Below are 11,663 nucleotides of genomic sequence, written 5' to 3' on the forward strand. Positions count from 1 at the left end.
GGGTAACAGAGTGAGACTCCATCTCAAAAAAAAAAAAAAAAAAAGGAATATTTATAAATTTGCTCAAGTGTTACAAAAAGCTAGCTTGATTTATTTTATCAATATAATCCCTCCTTGGAATTGTATGCTATATATTATAGTACACATTATATAGTATATATACCTTATACTTATAAATACTGTCTACTTGATATACTCACACCTGCATGTTACTTTACAGTATTGTATTCCCAAAGCTATGTTTGACCTACTGCTATGGGTGACTTAAGAAAACTTCTGAGTAATTCTAACTATATGTGACTCTTGCCTATGGGCTGACTAAAGAATCTAATCTCCGTCTTAAGATGTGATGCCACTCCAGAGAAGCTGAAAGGTGATCTCATCAGTAAGACTGGTAGAGAGATGAGCCTTAAAACTGCTGAGAAGGAGGGAGGTTGAAAGCAGGTCAATCTGTTGGCTGGGAAGGAGGAAAGTAAAGAAGTTCTCAGCTGATAGCCTCAATATTCTCAGTATGCGACAAGCCATCTGTTGAGAACAGGTGGGCAATGGGAGAGGAAGACTTTCAAGATGCTTGGGAATGTGATGTAGCTTTGGAATCACTGAATAGGGAATGGGTTTGGGAACTGACCAGAAACTTGTAAGATGATAAGCAAAAGCACACGCCTAAGCATTGTACACGACTCAGCTCTAAATTGGCATCCTCTTCCTTTCCCCCTATTTCCAGTCCCTGCCAGGGAACCTGGGGGATAGGGAAGGGAAAAGATCAAGCTGTTTTCTATTAAGCCTCATCCACTACTCAAAGTAAATATGGTCCAATCAGTAAATCAGATAACATGTAGCAAGTTGTGCAATTTTGTTATATTTGTCTAGGAACTGAAGTTTTAGTCATGTGTTTCAAGCTTATTTTAGAATTAAACTCTGTTCCTTGTACAATGTGGACACTTAATAAATGTTGAATGATTAGCTAAACACAAGCAATTGAGACTTTTATAGCCGTCCAAGTTCTGCAGAAGCCATTGTTTAGAAGAAAATTTGTTGGGGGCCATTGTCTGCAGGCACTCAGAATGGTCCAGCGTTTGACATAGCGACATAGGCTTTCCTACAATACAGCTTCTAACAAAACTAGGCTGTCCTGAACCCCTGGTAATAGAATTGTTTACCTTTATGCCAAGAAGGTTGGGAAAGCACCAAATTCTGCATGTGGCATGTGCCCAGGCAGACTTCGAGGGATTCGTGCTGTAAGACCTAAAGTTCTTATGAGATTGTCCAAAACAAAGAAACATGTCAGCAGGGCCTATGGTGGTTTCATGTGTGCTAAATGTGTTCGTGACAGTATCAAGCGTGCTTTCCTTAACAAGGAGCAGAAAATCGTTGTGAAAGTATTGAAGGCACAAGCACAGAATCAGAAAGCTAAATAAATATGAAACTTTTTTGAGTAATAAAAATGAAAAAAAAGAAAATTTGTCAAGAAATGAGTCCTTCAAATGGCAACAAATTCACCTGCACCCACTTGTGAAGACCTCTAGGATCTGAGGTCCCTGTTGTTGCTGTTTCTTCTCTCTTCTGAGGTCATACCTTCCTCTTTCTTAAACAGTGCTTCCCTTTGAAGCGAAAAAGAACTGGGAAAGGAGTCCTGAGAGAAAAGGGCTGAGCATGAACATTACAACCTTACATAACAGACATTTTTATCTCACGATTTAAACCTAATACTGTTTTCCCTTTAGTGGCTATATTTACTTTTGAGAGCACAGTATTTAAAAATGGCGTGCTGTGCTGAATTGCTCTCCACTGTCCCGTCCGCCCTGGGACTTTGTGATATCATCGGAGTGGTTGGCTATGTTTGTGTTTGATGGCCATGATGCTAATGAAGCAGTGCAGTGTCTTTTGTGGATAGACAGTGGGAAGCGCTCTTCGTGTCATTCTGGGTTTTAACACAACCAGATTTTTAAAATGCAGGAGGCAGAATCTGGCAGAGACCTTCTAGCATTGGCCACCTCTTCTCATGGGCTCAATGTCTTAGTATTTAAATGAAGAGTGAGCTCAGTTAGCCATGAAAGGAAAGAAACCATTGCTTTCTGCAGAAGGCAAACTTCTCCAGCACCTAAAGAAACTTAGTTGAGCCAAGAGTGTGGCAGACTTCCTCTTTGAGACAGAGGCAACTGTGACCCTGAATGGAGAATAGACTGGGTTTGGAACAAAGTTAGCAGACTCAGAGAACTTGGTTTGAACTCCCTCCCAAAGTGACCAAATAGGAATTTTGTACCCAACTTGTGTGACAGTAAGCAGCTTTCATCTTCCTTACTTTCCTGGCCATTGTAAGAGAGCTGCTGATACAACAAAGAAAAGGATGGCAATTTTGCCTCTGGGCTACAAATGCAGAGCCAGATCATCTTTACTGTGTTCCTACTCCGTGCCAGATAGAAACCAAAATATAAAGAAAGGACGCCCCATGTTCAAAGTCAGTGACCTCAGCCAGGCGCGGTGGCTCACACCTGAAATCCCAGCACTTTGGGAGGCCGAGGCGGGTGGATCACCTGAGGTTAGGAGTTTGAGACCAGCCTAGCCAATATGGTGAAACCCCATCTCTACTAAAAATACAAAAATTATCTGGGCGTGGTCATGCACACCTGTAATACCAGCTACCCGGAAGCCTGAGGCAGGAGAATCACTGGAACCCGGGGAGTGGAGGTTGCAGTGAGCTGAGACAACACCACTACACTCCAGCCTAGGCGACAAAGCGGGACTCCGTCTCAAAAAAAGAAAAAGAATACAAAAATTAGCCGGGCGTGGTTGCGCGTGCCTGTAATCCTAGCTACTTGGGAAGCTGAGTCTCGAGAATTGCTTGAACCTGGGAGGCGGAGATTGCAGTGAGCCAGGATCACACTACTGCACTCCAGCCTGGGTGACTGAGATTCTGAGATTCCGTCTCAAAAGAAACAAACAGAAAACCACAAATTCAGTGACCTCAGAACAAGCCCTGCAGCATCCACAACAAAGTCAGGAAGCAGTTGTCACCGGGCCTTCATGAGGGTCTGTGTGTTGCTGCCAGTAGACCAGGCTGGGGAGCTGGACATGGGAGGTGAGTGGCTGGCCTCTTTCTCAAAAAGGGATGCATTACCAATAAACGCGCTAGAGAAAACCATAATGCGCAATGATCAAACTCACATGCGGAGGAGGAACAGAGCGAGGGGGCATTGGCGAGGAAAATACAACCACTGTCCATAGAAAGAAGATAACTTGCTAGGAAAATAGCACACTTTCACAAGAATTCTTTTACAAACCCTAATTTTTAAACACACACACTACAAACAAACAGTAAGATAAAATCTGAAACCTCATAAATTTAATGTGACTGAAATACATCTGAACAAAAATCACTTGTGCTCTTCCTCCATTACCTATACTGCCAACTGCAGAAACGTGGAAGAGAAGGGAGGGAAGGGGTGTGCATGTCAGATCAGATGCACTAGAGAGGGCATAGCCGAAGGAGAAGCAGAAGTGAGAGGGTGGGAGAGGGCAAGGCCCTGGCATTTACAAGGTGCTGCAGAAGTGTTTCCAGCAGAGGATTTTCTTTTTTTTTTTTTCTTTTTTTTGTTTTTTGAGACGAGTCTCACTCTGTCATCTGGGCTGGAATGCAATGGCACGATCTCGGCTTACTGCAACTTCCACCTTCTGAGTTCAAGCGATTTTCCTGCCTCAGCCTCCCAAGTAGCTGGGATTACAGGTGTGCGCCACCATGCCTGGCTAATTTTTGTATTTTTAGTACAAACGGGGTTTCACCATGTTGGCGAGGCTGGTCTTGAACCCCCAACCTCAGGTGATCTGCCTACCTCGGCCTCCCAAAGTGCTGGGATTACAAGCGTGAGCCAACACACCCAGCCAAGGCAGAGGATTTAAATATTAACCGTGAATTATGACTGACAGCCTTTCAAATTTTTAGAGCTCTGAGTAAAACTGAAACGCCTGTTTGAGCAGTGCTTCTTCCAATATGAGCCATCCTGAGACTGGACCATGCAGGCTGTGACTCCACAGGTCCTGTCCAAATGAGATAATGAGGCTCTTATTGCCCTTCTGTGAGCAGGTTAAATTGAGAAAAATGAAATCTTTCGCTTTGATTATTTCAAGTACTTTCTTTACCACCCCAGCCCAATCATGTGCCAACCTCTTCATAATCTACATATTACGGCAGCAGAATACATCCTACTTATTATCACCCATTTAAAATTAAGCATTTGTATGCAAAGCAATTTTCTAATAATACAGTAATAAGGAACATAAAGCTGTACCATAAGGGTTTAATTCAAAAAGAGTTTTAAAGTAGCAGTCAAAAGAGAGATACAGATCACATAGCAAATAAACCAGATGTGCATGTGTATCCCATATCTTAAAAATGCTGCAGTTAGGCCGGTTGCAGTGGCTCATGCCTGTAATCCCAACACTTTGGGAGGCTGAGGTGAGTGGATCATTTGAGGTCAGGAGTTTGAGACCAGCCTGGCCAACATGGTGAAACCCTGTGTAAAAGGGTTATTTTGTAAAAATATAAAAATTAGCTGGGTGTGGTGGTTCACGCCTGTAACACCAGCACTTTGGGAGGCCGAGGCGGGCAATGACAAGGTCAGGAGATCGAGACCATCCTGGCTAACACAGTGAAACCCTGTCTCTACTAGAAATACAAAACATTAGCTGGGCATGGTGGCACATGCCTTTAGTCCTATATATTCAGGAGGCTGAGGCAGGAGAATTGCTTGAACCCGGGAGGCAGAGGTTGCAGTGAGCCAAGATCATGCCACTGCACTCTAGCCTGGGCGACAGAGTGAGACTGTTCCAAAAAAAAAAACTAGCCAGGTGTGGTGGTGGGCACCTTTAGTCCCAGCAACTCAAGAGGCTAAGGCAGGAAAATCATTTGAACTCAGGAGGTGGAGGTTGCAGCCGAGATGGCACCACTGCACTCCAGCCTGGGTGACAGAGTGAGACTCTGTCTCAAAAAAAAAAAAAAAATGTTGGTGGGGGGTGCTGGCAAGATGAGCAAATAAGAACAGTTCCAGTCTGCTACTCCCAGTGAGACCAATGCAGAAGGTGAGTGATTTCTGCATTTCCAACTGAGGTACCCGGCTCATCCCACTGGGACTGGTTAGACAGTGGGTGCAGCCCACGGAGGGCAAGCAGAAGCAGGGTGGGGCATTGCCTCACCCGGGAAGTGCAAGGGGTTGGGGAACTCCCTCCCCTAGCCAAGGGAAGCCTTGAGGGACTGTGCCATGAGGGACGGTACTATCTGGCCCAGATACTATGCTTTTCCCATGGTTTTCACAACCCGCAGACCAGGAGATTCCCTCAGGTGCTTACACCACCAGGGCCCTGGGTTTTAAGCACAAACCTGGGGGGCCATTTGGGCAGACACTGAGCTAGCTGCAGGAGGTTTTTTTTGTACCCCAGTGGCGCTTGAAACCCAAGAGAGACAGAACCATTCACTCCCCTGGAAAGGGGGCTGAAGCCAGGGAACCAAGTGGTCTTGATCAGTGGATCCCAACCCCATGCAGCCCAACAAGCTAAGATCCACTGGCTTGAAATTCTAGCTGCCAGCACCGCAGTCTGAAGTCCACCTGGGAAGCTGGAGCTTTGTTGGGGAGGGGCATCTGCCATTACTGAGGCTTCAGGAGGCAGTTTTCCCCTCACTGTGTAAACAAAGCTGCTGGGAAGTTCGAACTGGAACCCACCACAGTGCATCAAAGCTGCTGCAGCCAGACTGCCTCTCTACATTCCTCCCCTCTAGACCAGACATCTCTGAGACAGGCAGCAGCCCCAGTCAGGGGCCTATAGATAAAAATCCCATATCCTTGGAACAGAGCACCTGGGGGAAGGGGTGACTGTGGGCACAGCTTCAGCAAACTTAAATGTTCCTGTCTGCCAGCTCTGAAGAAAGCAGCAGATCTCCTAGCACGGCGCTTGAGCTCTGCTAAGGGACAGACTGCGTCCTCAAGTGGGTCCCTGACCCCTGCACCTCCTGACTGGGAGACATCTCCCAGCAGAGGTTGACAGATGCCTCATAGAGGAGAAATCTGGCTAGCATCTGGTGGGTGCCCCTCTAGGACAAAGCTTCCAGAGGAAGGAGCAGGTAGCAATCTTTGCTGTTCTGCAGCCTCTGCTGGTGATACCCAGGCAAACAGGGTCTGGAGTGGACCTCCAGCAGACCTGCAGAAGACAGGCCTGACTGTTAAAAGAAAAACTAACAAACAGAAAGCAATAACATCAACATCAACAAAAAAGACGCCAATGCACAAACCCCATCCGAAGGTCATCAGCATCAAAGATCAAAGGTAGATAAATCCATGAAGATAGGCCAGGCGCGGTGGCTCACGCCTGTAATCCCAACAGTTTGGGAGGCCAAGGCAGGTGGATCACCTGAGGTCAGGAGTTCAAGACCAGCCTCACCAACAACCAACATGGAGAAACCCCATCTCTACTAAAAATACAACAAAATTAGATGGGTGTGGTGGTGGGCACGTGTAATGCCAGCTACTCGGGAGGCTGAGGCAGGAGAATCACTTGAATCTGGGAGGCAGAGGTTGTAGCAAGCCGAGATCACGTCATTGCACTCCAGCCTGGGCAACAAGAGCAAAATTCCATCTCAAAAAAAAAAAAAATCCACAAACATGAGGAAAAACCAGCACAAAAATGCTGAAAATTCCAAAAATCAGAATACCTCTTCTCCAAAGGATCACAACTCCTCGCCAGCAAAGGAACAAAACTGGATGGAGAATGAGTTTGACAAACTGACAGAAATAAGCTTCAGAAAGTGGGTAACAACAAACTTCTCCAAGCTAAAGGAGCATATTCTACCCCAATGCAAGGAAGCTAAGAATCTTGATAAAAGGTTACAGGAACTGCTAACTAGAATAACCAGTTTAGAGAAAAACATAAATAACCTGAAGGAGCTGAAAAACACAATGCAAGAACTTTGTGAAGCATATACAAATATCAATAGCCGAATCAATCAAGTGGAAGAAAAGATAACAGAGCTTGAAATCAACTTGATGAAATAAAGCATGAAGACATTAGAGAAAAAATAATGAAAAGGAATGAACTTCTCCAAGAAATATGGGACTATGTGAAAAGCCCAAACCTACATTTGATTGGTGTACCTGAAAGTGGCAGGGAGAATGGAACCAAGTTGGAAAACACACTTCAGGATATTATCCAGGAGAACTTCCCCAACCTAGCAAGACAGGCCAACATTCAAATTCAGGAAATACAGAGAACACCACTAAGATATTCCTCAATAAGGTCAACCCCAAGACACATAATCATCAGATTCACCAAGGTTGAAATGAAGGAAAAAAATGTTAAGAGCAGCCAGAGAGAAAGTTCAGGTTACCCACAAAGGGAAGCTCATCAGACTAACAGCAGATCTCTCCGCAGAAACCCCACAAGCCAGAAGACAGTGGGGGCCAATATTCAACATTCTTAAAGAAAAGAATTTTCAACCCAGAATTTTACATCCGGTCAAACTAAGCTTCATAAGTGAAGGATAAATAAAATCCTTTAAAGACAAGCAAATGCTAAGGGATTTTGTCATCATCAAGCCTGCCTTACAAGAGCTCCTGAAGGAAGTACCAAATACAGAAAGGAAAAACTCGTAGCAGCCACTGTCAAAACATACCAAAATGTAAAGACCATCGACACTATGAAGAAACTGCATCAACTAAAATGCAAAGTAACCAGCTAGCATCATAATGACAGAATCAAATTCACACATAACAATATTAACCTTAAATGTAAATAGGCGAAATGCCCCAATTAAAGGACACAGACTGGCAAATTGGATTAAGAGTAAACACCCATCAGTGTGCTTTACTCAGGAGACCCACCTCACGTGCAAAGACACGCATAGGCTCAAAATAAAGGTATGGAGGAAGATTTACCAAGTAAATGGAAAGCGAAAAAAAAAAAAAAACCAGGGGTTGCAATCCTCTTCTCTGATAAAACAGAATTAAACCAACAAAGATGAAAAGAGACAAAGAAGGCCATTACATAAGGGTAAAGGGATCGATGCAACAAGAAGAACTACCTATCCTAAATATACATGCACCCAATACAGGAGCACCCAGATTTGTAAAGCAAGTTCTTACAGACCTACAAAGAGACTTAGACTCCCACAAAATAATAGTGGGAGACTTTAACACCCCACTGTCAATAGTAAACAGATCAACGAGACAGAAAATTAACACAGATATTCAGGACTTCAACTCAGCTCTGGACCAAGCAGACCTAACAGACATCTACAGAACTCGCCACCCCAAATCAACAGAATATACATTCTTCTCAGCACCACATTGCACTTATTCTAAAACTGACCACATAATTGGAAGTAAAACACTCCTCAACAAATGGAAAAGAACGGAAATCTTAACAAACAGTCTCTCTGACCACAGTGCAATCAAATTAGAACTCAGAATTAGGAAATTCACTCAAAACTGCACAACTACATGGAAACTGAACAACCCGCTCCTAAATAACTACTGGGTAAATAATGAAATGAAGGCAGGAATAAAGAAGTTCCTTGAAACCAGTGAGAACAAAGAGACAATGTACCAGAATCTCTGGAACACAGCTAAAACAGTGTTAAGAGGGAAATTTATAGCACTAAATGCCCACATGAGAAAGCGGGAAAGATCTAAAATCGACACCCTAACATCACAATTAAAAGAACTAGAGAAGCAAGAGCAAATAAATTCAAAAGCTAGCAGAAGACAAGACACAACTAAGATCAGAGCAGAACTGAAGGAGATAGAGACATGAAAAGCCCTTCAAAAAAAATCCGTGAATCCAGGAGCTGGTTTTTTGAAAAGATTAACAAAATAGACCACTAGCCAGACTAATGAAGAAGAAAAGAAAGAAGAATCAAATAGACACAATAAAAAATAATAAAGGGGATATCACCACTGATCCCACAGAAATACAAACTACCATCAGAGAATACTATAAACACCTCTATGCAAATAAACTAGAAAATCTAGAAGAATGGATAAATTCCTGGCCACATACACCCTCCCAAGACTAAACCAGGAAGAAGTCAAATTCGTGAATAGACCAATAAAATGTTCTGAAATCGAGGTAGTATTTAATAGCCTACCAATCAAAAAAAGCCCGGGATCAGACAGATTTACAGCCGAATTATACCAGAGGTACAAATAGGAGCTGGTACCATTCCTTCTGAAACTATTCCAAACAATAGAAAAAGAGGGACTCCTCCCTAACTCATTTTACGAGGCCAGCATCATCCTGATACCGAAACCTGCCAGAGACACAACAAAAGAAGAAATTTTCAGGCCAAAATCCCTGATGTACATTGATGCAAAAATTCTCAATAAAATACTGGCAAACTGAATCCAATAGCACATCAAAAAGTTTATCCACTACGATCAAGTCAGCTTCATCCCTGGGATGCAAGGCTCGCTCAACATATGCAAATCAGTATGTGTAATCCATCACATAAACAGAACCAATGACAAAAACCTCATGATTGTCTCAATAGATGTAGAAAAGGCCTTCAACAAAATTCAACATCCTTTCATGCTAAAAACACTCTATAAACTAGGTATTGATGGAATGTATCTCAAAATAATAAGAGCTATTTGTGACAAACTCACAACCAATATCACACTGAATGGGCAAAAGCTGGAAGCATTCCCTTTGAAAACCGGCATAAGACAATGATGCCCTCTCTCACCACTCCAGTTCAAAATAGTATTGGAAGTTCTGTCCAGGGCAATCAGGCAATAGAAATAAATAAAGGGTATTCAAATAGGAAGACAGGAAGTCAAATTGTCTGTGTTTGTAGACGACATGATTGTATAGTTAGAAAACCCCATCGTCTTAACCCCAAATCTCCTTAAGCTGATAAGCAATTTCAGTAAAGTCTCAGGATACAAAATCAATGTGCAAAAATCACAAACATTCCTATACACCAACAATAGACAAACACAGAGCCAAATCCTGAGTGAACTCCCATTCACAATTGCTATAAAGAGAATAAATTACCTAGGAATACAACTTATAAGGGACATGAAGGACCTCTTCAAGGAGAATTACAAACCACTGCTCAAGGAAATAAGAGAGGACACAAATAAATGGGGATAGAAAGAATCAATATTGTGAAAATGGCCATACTGCCCAAAGTAATTTTTTTTTTTTTTGAGATGGAGTTTTGCTCTTGTTACCCAGGCTGGAGTGCAATGGCGCAATCTCGGCTCACTGCAACCTCTGCCTCCTAGGTTCAAGCAATTCTCCTGCCTCAGCCTCCTGAGTAGTTGGGATTACAGGCATGCACCACCACACCTGACTAATTTTGTATTTTTAATAGAGACAGGGTTTCTCCATGTTGGTCAGTCTGGTCTCGAACTTCCGATCTCAGGTGATCTGCCCACCTTGGCTTCCCAAAGTGCTGGGATTACAGGCATAAGCCACGGTGCCTGGCCCTGTCCAAAGTAATTTGTAGATGCATTGCTATTTTCATCAAGCTGCCGTTGACTTTCTTCACAGAATTAGAAAAAAATACTGTAAATTTCATATGAAACCAAAAAAGAGCCCACATTGCCAAGACAATCCTAAGCCAAAAAACCAAAGCTGGAGGCATCACGCTACCTGACTTCAAACTATAATACAAGGCTATAGTAACCAAAACAGCATGGTACTGGTACCAAAACAGATATATAGACCAATGGAACAGAACAGAGGCCTCAGAAATAACACCACACATCTACAACCATCTAATCTTTGACAAACCTGACAAAAACAAGAAAGGGGGAAGGATCCCCCATTTAATAAATGGTGTTGGGAAAATTGGCTAACCATATGCAGAAAACTGAAGCTGGACCCCTTCGTTACACCTTATACAAAAATTATCTCCAGATGGATTAAAGATTTAAACATAAGACTTAAAACCATAAAAACCCTAGAAGAAAACCTGGGCAATACCATTCAGGACATAGGCATGGGCAAAGACTTTATGACTAAAACACCAAAGCAATTGCAGCAAAACCCAAAATTGACAAGTGGGATCAAATTAAACTAAAGAGCTTCTGCACAGCAAAGAAACTATCATCAGAGTAAACAGTCAACCTACAGAATGGGAGAAAATTTTTGCCATCTACCCATCTGACAAAGGGCTAATATCCAGAATCTACAAGGAACTTAAACAAATTTACCAGAAAAAAAAAAAAATTCCATCAAAAAGTGGGTGAAAGATCTGAACAGACACGTCTCAAAAGAAGACACTCATGGCCAGGCATAGTGGCTCAAGCCTGTAATCTCAGCACTTTGGGAGGCCGAGACAGGCGGATCATGAGGTCAGGAGATAGAGACCATCCTGGCTAACACGGTGAAACCCCGTCTCTACTAAAAAATACAAAAAAAAAAAACTAGCCGGGCGAGGTGGCGGGCACCTGTAGTTCCAGCTACTCGGGAGGCTGAGGCAGGAGAATGGCGTAAACCCGGGAGGCGGAGCTTGCAGTGAGCTGAGATCCGGCCACTGCACTCCAGCCTGGGCAACAGAGCGAGACTCCATCTCAAAAAAAAAAAAAGAAGACATTTATGCAGCCAACAAACATGTGAAAAAAAGCTTCATCACCACTCATCATTAGAGAAATGCAAATCAAAACCACAAT

At 43.1% G+C, this 11,663-nt stretch overlaps 1 pseudogene; it reads left to right on the forward strand.

The window, feature by feature from the left end:
• The first annotated feature begins 1,064 nt into the window (after positions 1 to 1,064).
• On the forward strand, positions 1,065 to 1,632 carry LOC126960845 (60S ribosomal protein L34-like; annotated as a pseudogene).
• The last annotated feature ends 10,031 nt before the right edge of the window (positions 1,633 to 11,663 follow it).

Source organism: Macaca thibetana, chromosome 8, assembly GCF_024542745.1.
Source record: "Macaca thibetana thibetana isolate TM-01 chromosome 8, ASM2454274v1, whole genome shotgun sequence".
Lineage (NCBI taxonomy): Eukaryota > Metazoa > Chordata > Mammalia > Primates > Cercopithecidae > Macaca > Macaca thibetana.